Raw genomic sequence first — 18,664 nt, forward strand, 5'->3', positions numbered from 1 at the left:
AGAGACTTCGAGATATATATACACCTCAAATATCTCCACTTCCCGAGGGCACTAGACAAGTGTGAGGTTAGTCTGCGTTTTTCATCAAGCCACTGTCAATGTGAGAGAACTCGTGTCCATGCTATAAGCCTATACTTGCATAAACCACAAGTGAAGATTAACAATCTTTGGACAACACCCACCAGTGGGCCTCGAACCCAGAAAGGACAACTACCTTCCAGTAGCTGCCATAACTAGTACGCTTTAACCCACTACACCATCAGACCCTACAAAAGAAGTAGAGACTTCGAGATATATATACACCTCAAATATCTCCACTTCCCGACGGCACTAGACAAGTGTGAGGTTAGTCTGCGTTTTTCATCAAGCCACTGTCAATGTGAGAAAACTCGTGTCCATGCTATAAGCCTATACTTGCATAAACCACAAGTGAAGATTAACATTCTTTGGACAGCACCCACCAGTGGGCCTCGAACCCAGAAAGCACAACTACCTTCCAGTAGCTGCCATAACTAGTACGCTTTAACCCACTACACCATCAGACCCTACAAAAGAAGTAGAGACTTCGAGATATATATACACCTCAAATATCTCCACTTCCCGAGGGCACTAGACAAGTGTGAGGTTAGTTTGCGTTTTTCATCAAGCCACTGTCAATGTGAGAGAACTCGTGTCCAGTGATATAAGCCTATACTTGCATAAACCACAAGTGAAGATTAACAATCTTAGGACAACACCCACCAGTGGGCCTTGAACCCAGAAAGCACAATTACCTTCCAGTAGCTGCCATAACTAGTACGCTTTAACCCACTACACCATCAGACCCTACAAAAGAAGTAGAGACTTCGAGATATATATACACCTAAAATATCTCCACTTCCCGAGGGCACTAGACAAGTGTGAGGTTAGTCAGCATTTTTCATCAAGCCACTGTCAATGTGAGAGAACTCGTGTCCATGCTATAAGCCTATACTTGCATAAACCACAAGTGAAGATTAACAATCTTTGGACAACACCCACCAGTGGGCCTCGAACCCAGAAAGCACAACTACCTTCCAGTAGCTGCCATTACTAGTACGATTTAACCCACTACACCATCAGACCCTACAAAAGAAGTAGAGACTTCGAGATATATATACACCTCAAATATCTCCACTTCCCGAGGGCACTAGACAAGTGTGAGGTTAGTCTGCGTTTTTCATCAAGCCACTGTCAATGTGAGAGAACTCGTGTCCATGCTATAAGCCTATACTTGCATAAACCACAAGTGAAGATTAACAATCTTTGGACAACACCCACCAGTGGGCCTCGAACCCAGAAAGCACAACTACCTTCCAGTAGCTGCCATAACTAGTACACTTTAACCCACTACACCATCAGACCCTACAAAAGAAGTGGAGACTTCGAGATATATATACACCTCAAATATCTCCACTTCCCGAGGGCACTAGACAAGTGTGAGGTTAGTCTGCGTTTTTCATCAAGCCACTGTCAATGTGAGAGAACTCGTGTCCATGCTATAAGCCTATACTTGCATAAACCACAAATGAAGATTAACAATCTTTGGACAGCACCCACCAGTGGGCCTCGAACCCAGAAAGCACAACTACCTTCCAGTAGCTGCCATAACTAGAACGCTTTAACCCACTACACCATCAGACCCTACAAAAGAAGTAGAGACTTCGAGATATATATACACCTCAAAAATCTCCACTTCCCGAGGGCACTAGACAAGTGTGAGGTTAGTCTGCGTTTTTCATCAAGCCACTGTCAATGTGAGAAAACTCGTGTCCATGCTATAAGCCTATACTTGCATAAACCACAAGTGAAGATTAACATTCTTTGGACAGCACCCACCAGTGGGCCTCGAACCCAGAAAGCACAACTACCTTCCAGTAGCTGCCATAACTAGTACGCTTTAACCCACTACACCATCAGACCAAAAGAAGTAGAGACTTCGAGATATATATACACCTCAAATATCTCCACTTCCCGAGGGCACTAGACAAGTGTGAGGTTAGTCTGCGTTTTTCATCAAGCCACTGTCAATGTGAGAGAACTCGTGTCCATGATATAAGCCTATACTTGCATAAACCACAAGTGAAGATTAACAATCTTTGGACAACACCCACCAGTGGGCCTTGAACCCAGAAAGCACAACTACCTTCAGGTAGCTGCCATAACTAGTACGCTTTAACCCACTACACCATCAGACCCTACAAAAGAAGTTGAGACTTCGAGATATATATACACCTTAAATATCTCCACTTCCCGAGGGCACTAGATAAGTGTGAGGTTAGTCTGCGTTTTTCATCAAGCCACTGTCAATGTGAGAGAACTCGTGTCCATGCTATAAGCCTATACTTGCATAAACCACAAGTGAAGATTAACAATCTTTGGACAACACCCACCAGTGGGCCTCGAACCCAGAAAGGACAACTACCTTCCAGTAGCTGCCATAACTAGTACGCTTTAACCCACTACACCATCAGACCCTACAAAAGAAGTAGAGACTTCGAGATATATATACACCTCAAATATCTCCACTTCCCGACGGCACTAGACAAGTGTGAGGTTAGTCTGCGTTTTTCATCAAGCCACTGTCAATGTGAGAAAACTCGTGTCCATGCTATAAGCCTATACTTGCATAAACCACAAGTGAAGATTAACATTCTTTGGACAGCACCCACCAGTGGGCCTCGAACCCAGAAAGCACAACTACCTTCCAGTAGCTGCCATAACTAGTACGCTTTAACCCACTACACCATCAGACCCTACAAAAGAAGTAGAGACTTCGAGATATATATACACCTCAAATATCTCCACTTCCCGAGGGCACTAGACAAGTGTGAGGTTAGTTTGCGTTTTTCATCAAGCCACTGTCAATGTGAGAGAACTCGTGTCCGTGATATAAGCCTATACTTGCATAAACCACAAGTGAAGATTAACAATCTTAGGACAACACCCACCAGTGGGCCTTGAACCCAGAAAGCACAATTACCTTCCAGTAGCTGCCATAACTAGCACGCTTTAACCCACTACACCATCAGACCCTACAAAAGAAGTAGAGACTTCGAGATATATATACACCTAAAATATCTCCACTTCCCGAGGGCACTAGACAAGTGTGAGGTTAGTCAGCATTTTTCATCAAGCCACTGTCAATGTGAGAGAACTCGTGTCCATGCTATAAGCCTATACTTGCATAAACCACAAGTGAAGATTAACAATCTTTGGACAACACCCACCAGTGGGCCTCGAACCCAGAAAGCACAACTACCTTCCAGTAGCTGCCATTACTAGTACGATTTAACCCACTACACCATCAGACCCTACAAAAGAAGTAGAGACTTCGAGATATATATACACCTCAAATATCTCCACTTCCCGAGGGCACTAGACAAGTGTGAGGTTAGTCTGCGTTTTTCATCAAGCCACTGTCAATGTGAGAGAACTCGTGTCCATGCTATAAGCCTATACTTGCATAAACCACAAGTGAAGATTAACAATCTTTGGACAACACCCACCAGTGGGCCTCGAACCCAGAAAGCACAACTACCTTCCAGTAGCTGCCATAACTAGTACACTTTAACCCACTACACCATCAGACCCTACAAAAGAAGTGGAGACTTCGAGATATATATACACCTCAAATATCTCCACTTCCCGAGGGCACTAGACAAGTGTGAGGTTAGTCTGCGTTTTTCATCAAGCCACTGTCAATGTGAGAGAACTCGTGTCCATGCTATAAGCCTATACTTGCATAAACCACAAATGAAGATTAACAATCTTTGGACAGCACCCACCAGTGGGCCTCGAACCCAGAAAGCACAACTACCTTCCAGTAGCTGCCATAACTAGAACGCTTTAACCCACTACACCATCAGACCCTACAAAAGAAGTAAAGACTTCGAGATATATATACACCTCAAAAATCTCCACTTCCCGAGGGCACTAGACAAGTGTGAGGTTAGTCTGCGTTTTTCATCAAGCCACTGTCAATGTGAGAAAACTCGTGTCCATGCTATAAGCCTATACTTGCATAAACCACAAGTGAAGATTAACATTCTTTGGACAGCACCCACCAGTGGGCCTCGAACCCAGAAAGCACAACTACCTTCCAGTAGCTGCCATAACTAGTACGCTTTAACCCACTACACCATCAGACAAAAGAAGTAGAGACTTCGAGATATATATACACCTCAAATATCTCCACTTCCCGAGGGCACTAGACAAGTGTGAGGTTAGTCTGCGTTTTTCATCAAGCCACTGTCAATGTGAGAGAACTCGTGTCCATGATATAAGCCTATACTTGCATAAACCACAAGTGAAGATTAACAATCTTTGGACAACACCCACCAGTGGGCCTTGAACCCAGAAAGCACAACTACCTTCAGGTAGCTGCCATAACTAGTACGCTTTAACCCACTACACCATCAGACCCTACAAAAGAAGTTGAGACTTCGAGATATATATACACCTTAAATATCTCCACTTCCCGAGGGCACTAGATAAGTGTGAGGTTAGTCTGCGTTTTTCATCAAGCCACTGTCAATGTGAGAGAACTCGTGTCCATGCTATAAGCCTATACTTGCATAAACCACAAGTGAAGATTAACAATCTTTGGAAAACACCCACCAGTGGGCCTCGAACCCAGAAAGCACAACTACCTTCCAGTAGCTGCCATTACTAGTACGATTTAACCCACTACACCATCAGACCCTACAAAAGAAGTAGAGACTTCGAGATATATATACACCTCAAATATCTCCACTTCCCGAGGGCACTAGACAAGTGTGAGGTTAGTCTGCGTTTTTCATCAAGCCACTGTCAATGTGAGAGAACTCGTGTCCATTCTATAAGCCTATACTTGCATAAACCACAAGTGAAGATTAACAAACTTTGGACAACACCCACCAGTGGGCCTCGATCCCAGAAAGCACAACTACCTTCCAGTAGCTGCCATAACTAGGACGCTTTAACCCACTACACCATCAGACCCCTAAAAAAGACGTAGAGACTTCGAGATATATATACACCTCAAAAATCTCCACTTCCCGAGGGCACTAGACAAGTGTGAGGTTAGTCTGCGTTTTTCATCAAGCCACTGTCAATGTGAGAGAAATCGTGTCCCTGCTATAAGCCTATACTTGCATAAACCACAAGTGAAGATTAACAATCTTCGGACAACACCCACCAGTGGGCCTCGAACCCAGAAAGCACAACTACCTTCCAGTAGCTGCCATAACTAGTACGCTTTAACCCACCATACCATCAGACCCTACAAAAGAAGTAGAGACTTCGAGATATATATACACCTCAAATATCTCCACTTCCCGACGGCACTAGACAAGTGTGAGGTTAGTCTGCGTTTTTCATCAAGCCACTGTCAATGTGAGAAAACTCGTGTCCATGCTATAAGCCTATACTTGCATAAACCACAAGTGAAGATTAACATTCTTTGGACAGCACCCACCAGTGGGCCTCGAACCCAGAAAGCACAACTACCTTCCAGTAGCTGCCATAACTAGTACGCTTTAACCCACTACACCATCAGACCCTACAAAAGAAGTAGAGACTTCGAGATATATATACACCTCAAATATCTCCACTTCCCGAGGGCACTAGACAAGTGTGAGGTTAGTTTGCGTTTTTCATCAAGCCACTGTCAATGTGAGAGAACTCGTGTCCGTGATATAAGCCTATACTTGCATAAACCACAAGTGAAGATTAACAATCTTAGGACAACACCCACCAGTGGGCCTTGAACCCAGAAAGCACAATTACCTTCCAGTAGCTGCCATAACTAGTACGCTTTAACCCACTACACCATCAGACCCTACAAAAGAAGTAGAGACTTCGAGATATATATACACCTAAAATATCTCCACTTCCCGAGGGCACTAGACAAGTGTGAGGTTAGTCAGCATTTTTCATCAAGCCACTGTCAATGTGAGAGAACTCGTGTCCATGCTATAAGCCTATACTTGCATAAACCACAAGTGAAGATTAACAATCTTTGGACAACACCCACCAGTGGGCCTCGAACCCAGAAAGCACAACTACCTTCCAGTAGCTGCCATTACTAGTACGATTTAACCCACTACACCATCAGACCCTACAAAAGAAGTAGAGACTTCGAGATATATATACACCTCAAATATCTCCACTTCCCGAGGGCACTAGACAAGTGTGAGGTTAGTCTGCGTTTTTCATCAAGCCACTGTCAATGTGAGAGAACTCGTGTCCATGCTATAAGCCTATACTTGCATAAACCACAAGTGAAGATTAACAATCTTTGGACAACACCCACCAGTGGGCCTCGAACCCAGAAAGCACAACTACCTTCCAGTAGCTGCCATAACTAGTACACTTTAACCCACTACACCATCAGACCCTACAAAAGAAGTGGAGACTTCGAGATATATATACACCTCAAATATCTCCACTTCCCGAGGGCACTAGACAAGTGTGAGGTTAGTCTGCGTTTTTCATCAAGCCACTGTCAATGTGAGAGAACTCGTGTCCATGCTATAAGCCTATACTTGCATAAACCACAAATGAAGATTAACAATCTTTGGACAGCACCCACCAGTGGGCCTCGAACCCAGAAAGCACAACTACCTTCCAGTAGCTGCCATAACTAGAACGCTTTAACCCACTACACCATCAGACCCTACAAAAGAAGTAGAGACTTCGAGATATATATACACCTCAAAAATCTCCACTTCCCGAGGGCACTAGACAAGTGTGAGGTTAGTCTGCGTTTTTCATCAAGCCACTGTCAATGTGAGAAAACTCGTGTCCATGCTATAAGCCTATACTTGCATAAACCACAAGTGAAGATTAACATTCTTTGGACAGCACCCACCAGTGGGCCTCGAACCCAGAAAGCACAACTACCTTCCAGTAGCTGCCATAACTAGTACGCTTTAACCCACTACACCATCAGACAAAAGAAGTAGAGACTTCGAGATATATATACACCTCAAATATCTCCACTTCCCGAGGGCACTAGACAAGTGTGAGGTTAGTCTGCGTTTTTCATCAAGCCACTGTCAATGTGAGAGAACTCGTGTCCATGATATAAGCCTATACTTGCATAAACCACAAGTGAAGATTAACAATCTTTGGACAACACCCACCAGTGGGCCTTGAACCCAGAAAGCACAACTACCTTCAGGTAGCTGCCATAACTAGTACGCTTTAACCCACTACACCATCAGACCCTACAAAAGAAGTTGAGACTTCGAGATATATATACACCTTAAATATCTCCACTTCCCGAGGGCACTAGATAAGTGTGAGGTTAGTCTGCGTTTTTCATCAAGCCACTGTCAATGTGAGAGAACTCGTGTCCATGCTATAAGCCTATACTTGCATAAACCACAAGTGAAGATTAACAATCTTTGGAAAACACCCACCAGTGGGCCTCGAACCCAGAAAGCACAACTACCTTCCAGTAGCTGCCATAACTAGCACGATTTAACCCACTACACCATCAGACCCTACAAAAGAAGTAGAGACTTCGAGATATATATACACCTCAAATATCTCCACTTCCCGAGTGCACTAGACAAGTGTGAGGTTAGTCTGCGTTTTTCATCAAGCCACTGTCAATGTGAGAGAACTCGTGTCCATTCTATAAGCCTATACTTGCATAAACCACAAGTGAAGATTAACAAACTTTGGACAACACCCACCACTGGGCCTCGATCCCAGAAAGCACAACTACCTTCCAGTAGCTGCCATAACTAGGACGCTTTAACCCACTACACCATCAGACCCCTAAAAAAGAAGTAGAGACTTCGAGATATATATACACCTCAAAAATCTCCACTTCCCGAGGGCACTAGACAAGTGTGAGGTTAGTCTGCGTTTTTCATCAAGCCACTGTCAATGTGAGAGAAATCGTGTCCCTGCTATAAGCCTATACTTGCATAAACCACAAGTGAAGATTAACAATCTTCGAACAACACCCACCAGTGGGCCTCGAACCCAGAAAGCACAACTACCTTCCAGTAGCTGCCATAACTAGTACGCTTTAACCCACCACACCATCAGACCCTACAAAAGAAGTAGAGACTTCGAGGATATATATACACCTCAAAAATCTCCACATCCCGAGGGCACTAGACAAGTGTGAGGTTAGTCTGCGTTTTTCATCAAGCCACTGTCAATGTGAGAGAACTCGTGTCCATGCTATAAGCCTATACTTGCATAAACCACAAGTGAAGATTAACAATCTTTGGACAACACCCACCAGTGGGCCTCGAACCCAGAAAGCACAACTACCTTCCAGTAGCTGCCATTACTAGTACGATTTAACCCACTACACCATCAGACCCTACAAAAGAAGTAGAGACTTCGAGATATATATACACCTCAAAAATCTCCACTTCCCGAGGGCACTAGACAAGTGTGAGGTTAGTCTGCGTTTTTCATCAAGCCACTGTCAATGTGAGAGAACTCGTGTCCATGCTATAAGCCTATACTTGCATAAACCACAAGTGAAGATTAACAATCTTTGGACAACACCCACCAGTGGGCCTCGAACCCAGAAAGCACAACTACCTTCCAGTAGCTGCCATTACTAGTACGATTTAACCCACTACACCATCAGACCCTACAAAAGAAGTAGAGACTTCGAGATATATATACACCTCAAAAATCTCCACTTCCCGAGGGCACTAGACAAGTGTGAGGTTAGTCTGCGTTTTTCATCAAGCCACTGTCAATGTGAGAAAACTCGTGTCCATGCTATAAGCCTATACTTGCATAAACCACAAGTGAAGATTAACATTCTTTGGACAGCACCCGCCAGTGGGCCTCGAACCCAGAAAGCACAACTACCTTCCAGTAGCTGCCATAACTAGTACGCTTTAACCCACTACACCATCAGACAAAAGAAGTAGAGACTTCGAGATATATATACACCTCAAATATCTCCACTTCCCGAGGGCACTAGACAAGTGTGAGGTTAGTCTGCGGTTTTCATCAAGCCACTGTCAATGTGAGAGAACTCGTGTCCATGATATAAGCCTATACTTGCATAAACCATAAGTGAAGATTAACAATCTTTGGACAACACCCACCAGTGGGCCTTGAACCCAGAAAGCACAACTACCTTCAGGTAGCTGCCATAACTAGTACGCTTTAACCCACTACACCATCAGACCCTACAAAAGAAGTTGAGACTTCGAGATATATATACACCTCAAAAATCTCCACTTCCCGAGGGCACTAGATAAGTGTGAGGTTAGTCTGCGTTTTTCATCAAGCCACTGTCAATGTGAGAGAACTCGTGTCCATGCTATAAGCCTATACTTGCATAAACCACAAGTGAAGATTAACAATCTTTGGACAACACCCACCAGAGGGCCTCGAACCCAGAAAGCACAACTACCTTCCAGTAGCTGCCATAACTAGTACGCTTTAACCCACTACACCATCAGACCCTACAAAAGAAGTAGAGACTTTGAGATATATATACACCTCAAATATCTCCACTTCCCGAGGGCACTAGACAAGTGTGAGGTTAGTCTGCGGTTTTCATCAAGCCACTGTCAATGTGAGAGAACTCGTGTCCATGCTATAAGCCTATACTTGCATAAACCACAAGTGAAGATTAACAATCTTTGGACAACACCCACCAGTGGGTCTCGAACCCAGAAAGCACAACTACCTTCCAGTAGCTGCCATAACTAGTACGCTTTAACCCACTACACCATCAGACCCTACAAAAGAAGTAGAGACTTCGAGATATATATACATCTCAAATATCTCTACTTCCCAAGGGCACTAGACAAGTGTGAGGTTAGTCTGCGATTTTCATCAAGCCACTGTCAATGTGAGAGAACTCGTGTCCATGCTATAAGCCTATACTTGCATAAACCACAAGTGAAGATTAACAATCTTTGGACAACACCCACCAGTGGGCCTCGAACCCAGAAAGCACAACTACCTTCCAGTAGCTGCCATAACTAGTACGCTTTAACCCACTACACCATCAGACAAAAGAAGTAGAGACTTCGAGATATATATACACCTCAAATATCTCCACTTCCCGAGGGCACTAGACAAGTGTGATGTTAGTCTGCGTTTTTCATCAAGCCACTGTCAATGTGAGAGAACTCGTGTCCATGATATAAGCCTATACTTGCATCAACCACAAGTGAAGATTAACAATCTTTGGACAACACCCACCAGTGGGCCTCGAACCCAGAAAGCACAACTACCTTCCAGTAGCTGCCATAACTAGTACGCTTTAACCCACTACAACATCAGACCCTACAAAAGAAGTTGAGACTTCGAGATATATATACACCTCAAATATCTCCACTTCCCGAGGGCACTAGATAAGTGTGAGGATAGTCTGCGTTTTTCATCAAGCCACTGTCAATGTGAGAGAACTCGTGTCCATGCTATAAGCCTGTACTTGCATAAACCACAAGTGAAGATTAACAATCTTTGGACAACACCCACCAGTGGGTCTCGAACCCAGAAAGCACAACTACCTTCCAGTAGCTGCCATAACTAGTACGCTTTAACCCACTACACCATCAGACCCTACAAAAGAAGTAGAGACTTCGAGATATATATACACCTCAAAAATCTCCACTTCCCGAGGGCACTAGACAAGTGTGAGGTTAGTCTGCGTTTTTCATCAAGCCACTGTCAATGTGAGAGAACTCGTGTCCATGCTATAAGCCTATACTTGCATAAACCACAAATGAAGATTAACAATCTTTGGACAACACCCACCAGTGGGCCTCGAACCCAAAAGGACAACTACCTTCCATTAGCTGCCATAACTAGTACGCTTTAACCCACTACACCATCAGACCCTACAATAGAAGTAGAGACTTCGAGATATATATACACCTCAAATATCTCCACTTCCCGAGGGCACTAGACAAGTGTGAGGTTAGTCTGCGTTTTTCATCAAGCCACTGTCAATGTGAGAGAACTCGTGTCCATGATATAAGCCTATACTTGCATAAACCACAAGTGAAGATTAACAATCTTTGGACAACACCCACCAGTGGGCCTTGAACCCAGAAAGCACAACTACCTTCCAGTAGCTGCCATAACTAGTACGCTTTAACCCTTACACTGCTCAGGGGTCATATGGACATTTACACCCCTGTGCGCAAGAAAAAAAAAAATTCAAAAAATTTTTTTCGTCTTCTAAACATGTTAATTTGTGTCCCCTGAGCACGGAAAAAAAAAAAATCGTAGGTGACATATTTTGGGCGCAATTGACCGAGGAAGTCTGGCAAAAAGTGGGCGTTGACAGAGCGGTCGTCAGACCCGGTCAGCGTCACCCGCGTTGACAGATGGGAGTTGCCACAAAGATATTATTACCTAATTGTTTCAATGTCTCCGATTGATTTTTTCTTAGTTTTTTTGCAGTAATATTATTCAATAGTGTGTATTGTAATATATTTATATAATAAAAGTGGTTAATTATCGCTATACTCAAAAGTATGATGTGCATATTAGTGATTCAATTATTATGTTTATAAAACAATAAACAAATAGTTTTGCTGCTATTACACTCTATACACAGGTTATATATAAGTATTGGCATGTTTTGGTCACCATAACGAACCACTAAGTTGGTATTGAGAGTCGAAAAGCAACGAGGAGTTACTGCCACACACCAGCCAGCCACTCGCTGCCACTCCCTCAACACACGCACTAAACTTTCTCCCCCAACAATACCAGCTGTGGTGTTATTACACTATATACAGACGTTATATATAAGTATGTGTATATTTTGTTCACCACAACTGTTCAGCTAAGCTGATATAGTTAGTTCAGGCACTAAGAGTCGTCGCTATACACAGATGGCGGCTGGCGGCTCCCTCACTCTTTCAAGGTCACACGCACTAAACTTTCTCCCCCAACAATACCTTTTGCAGTGTTATTACCCTATATACACATATTATATATAAATATCTACATGTTTTATGAACCGTAACTGTACACCTAAGCTTGTAGAGCGCCCAAAGAGCATAGTGGCCACCCTCTAAACAGCTAGAGAAATCGTGCAGACGACGTCACCTCCGTCACCCATATGGCTCCTCCCAGCATAATCCTTTTGCTGTTATTACACTAATACACACATTATATATAAGTATCTACATTTGTGTTCACCATAGAGAACCACTGAGCTGGTATGGTGAACGCAAACAATAACAGGTGGCCACACAGTCAGTAAACAATGCTGTCTCCCTCCGTCTCTCAGCATCACTCCTCACACAGCGCTAATTATTACAACAATCCTGCTATTATCACAACCCTGGTTATTTATATCACAGTCATTGGTCATCTGTAATATTGTCATCGCTAAATAATAACAATTATATATTTATTTTGACATTTTTCGGCGATGCTGTGGTCACAAGCTGAACATCAATGCTGTTCGCTCATGCTGCGTGCGCCGGCCTTGGTTGCTCCAACAGTACTGTGCCTCTCACACCTGAGAATATTGCCCACGATTTTTTTTTTAAATGGCATCTGTTTACAAGAGCCCTGAGGAAGCTACTGTGAACCCCGTGTAGCCGCGGGCCATTTGAATCAAGCCTGGCACCCTATGGCGTATATATACGCCATGCGCACCATGGGACATGTTACTCAGGGCGTATATATACGCCATGCGCAGTTTAAGGGTTAACCCACTACACCATCAGACCCTACAAAGGAAGTAGAGACTTGGAGATATATATACACCTAAAATATCTCCACTTCCCGAGGGCACTAGACAAGTGTGAGGTTAGTCTGCATTTTTCATCAAGCCACTGTCAATGTGAGAGAACTCGTGTCCATGCTATAAGCCTATACTTGCATAAACCACAAGTGAAGATTAACAATCTTTGGACAACACCCACCAGTGGGCCTCGATCCCAGAAAGCACAACTACCTTCTAGTAGCTGCCATAACTAGTACGCTTTAACCCACTACACCATCAGACCCCTACAAAAGAAGTAGAGACTTCGAGATATATATACACCTCAAATATCTGCACTTCCTGAGGGCTCTAGACAAGTGTGAGGTTAGTCTGCATTTTTCATCAAGCTAATGTCAATGTGAGAGAACTCGTGTCCATGCTATAAGCCTATACTTGCATAAACCACAAGTGAAGATTAACATTCTTTGGACAACACCCACCAGTGGGCCTCGAACCCAGAAATCACAACTACCTTCCAGTAGCTGCCATAACTAGTACGCTTTAACCCACTACACCATCAGACCCTACAAAAGAAGTAGAGACTTCGAGATATATATACACCTCAAAAATCTCCACTTCCCGAGGGCACTAGACAAGTGTGAGGTTAGTCTGCATTTTTCATCAAGCCACTGTCAATGTGAGAGAAATCGTGTCCATGCTATACGCCTATACTTGCATAAACCACAAGTGAAGATTAACAATCTTTGGACAACACCCACCAGTTGGCCTCGAACCCAGAAAGCACAACTACCTTCCAGTAGCTGCCATAACTAGTACGCTTTAACCCACTACACCATCAGACCCTACAAAAGAAGTAGAGACTTCGAGATATATATACACCTCAAATATCTCCACTTCCCGAGGGCATTAGACAAGTGTGAGGTCAAGTGTGAGGTTAGTCTGCGGTTTTCATCAAGCTACTGTCAATGTGAGAGAACTCGTGTCCATGCTATAAGCCTATACTTGCATAAACCACAAGTGAAGATTAACAATCTTTGGACAACACCCACCAGTTGGCCTCGAACCCAGAAAGCACAACTACCTTCCAGTAGCTGCCATAACTAGTACGCTTTAACCCACTACACCATCAGACCCTACAAAAGAAGTAGAGACTTCGAGATATATATACACCTAAAATATCTCCACTTCCCGAGGGCACTAGACAAGTGTGAGGTTAGTCTGCATTTTTCATGAAGCCACTGTCAATGTGAGAGAACTCGTGTCCATGCTATAAGCCTATACTTGCATAAACCACAAGTGAAGATTAACAATCTTTGGACAACACCCACCAGTGGGCCTCGAACCCAGAAAGCACAACTACCTTCCAGTAGCTGCCATTACTAGTACGATTTAACCCACTACACCATCAGACCTTACAAAAGAAGTAGAGACTTCGAGATATATATACACCTCAAAAATCTCCACTTCCCGAGGGCACTAGACAAGTGTGAGGTTAGTCTGCGTTTTTCATCAAGCCACTGTCAATGTGAGAAAACTCGTGTCCATGCTATAAGCCTATACTTGCATAAACCACAAGTGAAGATTAACATTCTTTGGACAGCACCCGCCAGTGGGCCTCGAACCCAGAAAGCACAACTACCTTCCAGTAGCTGCCATAACTAGTACGCTTTAACCCACTACACCATCAGACAAAAGAAGTAGAGACTTTGAGATATATATACACCTCAAATATCTCCACTTCCCGAGGGCACTAGACAAGTGTGAGGTTAGTCTGCGGTTTTCATCAAGCCACTGTCAATGTGAGAGAACTCGTGTCCATGATATAAGCCTATACTTGCATAAACCACAAGTGAAGATTAACAATCTTTGGACAACACCCACCAGTGGGCCTTGAACCCAGAAAGCACAACTACCTTCAGGTAGCTGCCATAACTAGTACGCTTTAACCGACTACACCATCAGACCCTACAAAAGAAGTTGAGACTTCGAGATATATATACACCTCAAATATCTCCACATCCCGAGGGCACTAGATAAGTGTGAGGTTAGTCTGCGTTTTTCATCAAGCCACTGTCAATGTGAGAGAACTCGTGTCCATGCTATAAGCCTATACTTGCATAAACCACAAGTGAAGATTAACAATCTTTGGACAACACCCACCAGAGGGCCTCGAACCCAGAAAGCACAACTACCTTCCAGTAGCTGCCATAACTAGTACGCTTTAACCCACTACACCATCAGACCCTACAAAAGAAGTAGAGACTTTGAGATATATATACACCTCAAATATCTCCACTTCCCGAGGGCACTAGACAAGTGTGAGGTTAGTCTGCGGTTTTCATCAAGCCACTGTCAATGTGAGAGAACTCGTGTCCATGCTATAAACCTATACTTGCATAAACCACAAGTGAAGATTAACAATCTTTGGACAACACCCACCAGTGGGTCTCGAACCCAGAAAGCACAACTACCTTCCAGTAGCTGCCATAACTAGTACGCTTTAACCCACTACACCATCAGACCCTACAAAAGAAGTAGAGACTTCGAGATATATATACATCTCAAATATCTCTACTTCCCAAGGGCACTAGACAAGTGTGAGGTTAGTCTGCGATTTTCATCAAGCCACTGTCAATGTGAGAGAACTCGTGTCCATGCTATAAGCCTATACTTGCATAAACCACAAGTGAAGATTAACAATCTTTGGACAACACCCACCAGTGGGCCTCGAACCCAGAAAGCACAACTACCTTCCAGTAGCTGCCATAACTAGTACGCTTTAACCCACTACACCATCAGACAAAAGAAGTAGAGACTTCGAGATATATATACACCTCAAATATCTCCACTTCCCGAGGGCACTAGACAAGTGTGAGGTTAGTCTGCGTTTTTCATCAAGCCACTGTCAATGTGAGAGAACTCGTGTCCATGATATAAGCCTATACTTGCATCAACCACAAGTGAAGATTAACAATCTTTGGACAACACCCACCAGTGGGCCTCGAACCCAGAAAGCACAACTACCTTCCAGTAGCTGCCATAACTAGTACGCTTTAACCCACTACAACATCAGACCCTACAAAAGAAGTTGAGACTTCGAGATATATATACACCTCAAATATCTCCACTTCCCGAGGGCACTAGATAAGTGTGAGGATAGTCTGCGTTTTTCATCAAGCCACTGTCAATGTGAGAGAACTCGGGTCCATGCTATAAGCCTGTACTTGCATAAACCACAAGTGAAGATTAACAATCTTTGGACAACACCCACCAGTGGGTCTCGAACCCAGAAAGCACAACTACCTTCCAGTAGCTGCCATAACTAGTACGCTTTAACCCACTACACCATCAGACCCTACAAAAGAAGTAGAGACTTCAAGATATATATACACCTCAAAAATCTCCACTTCCCGAGAGCACTAGACAAGTGTGAGGTTAGTCTGCGTTTTTCATCAAGCCACTGTCAATGTGAGAGAACTCGTGTCCATGCTATAAGCCTATACTTGCATAAACCACAAATGAAGATTAACAATCTTTGGACAACACCCACCAGTGGGCCTCGAACCCAGAAAGGACAACTACCTTCCATTAGCTGCCATAACTAGTACGCTTTAACCCACTACACCATCAGACCCTACAATAGAAGTAGAGACTTCGAGATATATATACACCTCAAATATCTCCACTTCCCGAGGGCACTAGACAAGTGTGAGGTTAGTCTGCGTTTTTCATCAAGCCACTGTCAATGTGAGAGAACTCGTGTCCATGATATAAGCCTATACTTGCATAAACCACAAGTGAAGATTAACAATCTTTGGACAACACCCACCAGTGGGCCTTGAACCCAGAAAGCACAACTACCTTCCAGTAGCTGCCATAACTAGTACGCTTTAACTCACTACACCATCAGACCCTACAAAGGAAGTAGAGACTTGGAGATATATATACACCTAAAATATCTCCACTTCCCGAGGGCACTAGACAAGTGTGAGGTTAGTCTGCATTTTTCATCAAGCCACTGTCAATGTGAGAGAACTCGTGTCCATGCTATAAGCCTATACTTGCATAAACCACAAGTGAAGATTAACAATCTTTGGACAACACCCACCAGTGGGCCTCGATCCCAGAAAGCACAACTACCTTCCAGTAGCTGCCATAACTAGTACGCTTTAACCCACTACACCATCAGACCCCTACAAAAGAAGTAGAGACTTCGAGATATATATACACCTCAAATATCTGCACTTCCTGAGGGCACTAGACAAGTGTGAGGTTAGTCTGCATTTTTCATCAAGCCACTGTCAATGTGAGAGAACTCGTGTCCATGCTATAAGCCTATACTTGCATAAACCACAAGTGAAGATTAACATTCTTTGGACAACACCCACCAGTGGGCCTCGAACCCAGAAAGCACAACTACCTTCCAGTAGCTGCCATAACTAGTACGCTTTAACCCACTACACCATCAGACCCTACAAAAGAAGTAGAGACTTCGAGATATATATACACCTCAAAAATCTCCACTTCCCGAGGGCACTAGACAAGTGTGAGGTTAGTCTGCATTTTTCATCAAGCCACTGTCAATGTGAGAGAAATCGTGTCCATGCTATACGCCTATACTTGCATAAACCACAAGTGAAGATTAACAATCTTTGGACAACACCCACCAGTTGGCCTCGAACCCAGAAAGCACAACTACCTTCCAGTAGCTGCCATAACTAGTACTCTTTAACCCACTAGTACTCTTTAACCCATCAGACAAAAGAAGTAGAGACTTCGAGATATATATACACCTCAAATATCTCCACTTCCCGAGGGCACTAGACAAGTGTGAGGTTAGTCTGCGGTTTTCATCAAGCCACTGTCAATGTGAGAGAACTCGTGTCCATGATATAAGCCTATACTTGCATAAACCACAAGTGAAGATTAACAATCTTTGGACAACACCCACCAGTGGGCCTTGAACCCAGAAAGCACAACTACCTTCAGGTAGCTGCCATAACTAGTACGCTTTAACCGACTACACCATCAGACCCTACAAAAGAAGTTGAGACTTCGAGATATATATACACCTCAAATATCTCCACTTCCCGAGGGCACTAGATAAGTGTGAGGTTAGTCTGCGTTTTTCATCAAGCCACTGTCAATGTGAGAGAACTCGTGTCCATGCTATAAGCCTATACTTGCATAAACCACAAGTGAAGATTAACAATCTTTGGACAGCACCCGCCAGTGGGCCTCGAACCCAGAAAGCACAACTACCTTCCAGTAGCTGCCATAACTAGTACGCTTTAACCCACTACACCATCAGACCCCTACAAAAGAAGTAGAGACTTCGAGATATATATACACCGCAAATATCTGCACTTCCTGAGGGCACTAGACAAGTGTGAGGTTAGTCTGCATTTTTCATCAAGCCACTGTCAATGTGAGAGAACTCGTGTCCATGCTATAAGCCTATACTTGCATAAACCACAAGTGAAGATTAACATTCTTTGGACAACACCCACCAGTGGGCCTCGAACCCAGAAAGCACAACTACCTTCCAGTAGCTGCCATAACTAGTACGCTTTAACCCACTACACCATCAGACCCTACAAAAGAAGTAGAGACTTCGAGATATATATACACCTCAAAAATCTCCACTTCCCGAGGGCACTAGACAAGTGTGAGGTTAGTCTGCATTTTTCATCAAGCCACTGTCAATGTGAGAGAAATCGTGTCCATGCTATACGCCTATACTTGCATAAACCACAAGTGAAGATTAACAATCTTTGGACAACACCCACCAGTTGGCCTCGAACCCAGAAAGCACAACTACCTTCCAGTAGCTGCCATAACTAGTACGCTTTAACCCACTACACCATCAGACCCTACAAAAGAAGTAGAGACTTCGAGATATATATACACCTCAAATATCTCCACTTCCCGAGGGCATTAGACAAGTGTGAGGTCAAGTGTGAGGTT

Source organism: Procambarus clarkii, chromosome 6 (assembly GCF_040958095.1).
Source record: "Procambarus clarkii isolate CNS0578487 chromosome 6, FALCON_Pclarkii_2.0, whole genome shotgun sequence".
Classification (NCBI taxonomy): domain Eukaryota; kingdom Metazoa; phylum Arthropoda; class Malacostraca; order Decapoda; family Cambaridae; genus Procambarus; species Procambarus clarkii.